Raw genomic sequence first — 1,194 nt, forward strand, 5'->3', positions numbered from 1 at the left:
GACAGGGAAATAGATTTGAACGAAGAAGTTTCGTAAAGAGCGCGAACGGTAGTGTGATGTAAAATTACTGCTAGAAAGTGACCCGAAAAACAGCGCTAACTCGGTAACTCGTGGCCCGATTTTAACTAAACTTGTTTTATTCTGTTTCTATTCTCATTTCTTTTCTTATTTCATTACAAATATGCGTTATTATGCGCCGTTTTTGCTGTATTTAATAACAGACAAGCAAACAAACAAACAATCTCAGAGTTTTAGTAGTATATAGATAGATATAAATATCCAAACAAATATACTGATGTGGCATCTTCGAGTCGTCCTTGAGAGTCAATGTGTTGATTGAATGAATTTTCTATAAATGAAAGAGAATCCTAATATTAACCTATGGTTGTCTAACTTCGTGACAAGTCGTCCACTTTGTACATAACTTTACTACTGTACACATGTTTCGTTGAAAATTATTCCATGCACAAACACAGTAAGGGAAAACGCACTCTATGTCATATTCCATACAAATACACAGTATGGGAAAGAGCACACTATACCATATTTCCTGTACAATTCACAGTAAGGGAAAAAGCACTCTATGTCATATTTCCTGTACAATTCACAGTACGGGAAAGAGCATATTATGTCATATTTCCTGTACAATTCAAAGTATGGGAAAGAGCTTACTATGTCATGAACACTTGAAATACACCTCAATTGACATTGCACATTTTTTTTTCTTCTTAATTTGAAATACTCGGACTGGGTTGTATTTGAGTCGTGTAGGGGTGTTCGCTTTCTTATAGACTAGAAATATGAAATACATGCAACACAATTTTCCCCAGATTTCCAATATCTTATATTAATTGGAATGATGTTCTACTAAAACATGTTTTTAATGAAATACGATATTAATCTATGTTAACTATATTCCATCCTTGACTAAACATATTTTATGTTAATTGTATATTTAAACATGACATTTTATGTGGAACAGGTGTGCTCAATTTTTAGCTTGAGCCAAATTGTTAAACTTCTAAAACATTTTGAACATTTAAAGACATCTTTCAAAATTTTTAGTGCACACTGGAGGGATTTACACATTTTGATTAAAAGGTTAGAGAAAAACGACTTTAAACTCCAGATAATTATAAAAGAACTTTTTATCTGAACCAACGTTTCCCTGATGAAGCCGCAAAGACGAAACGG

Source organism: Limulus polyphemus, unplaced genomic scaffold, assembly GCF_000517525.1.
Source record: "Limulus polyphemus unplaced genomic scaffold, Limulus_polyphemus-2.1.2 Scaffold2152, whole genome shotgun sequence".
NCBI classification, from domain to species: Eukaryota; Metazoa; Arthropoda; class Merostomata; order Xiphosura; family Limulidae; genus Limulus; species Limulus polyphemus.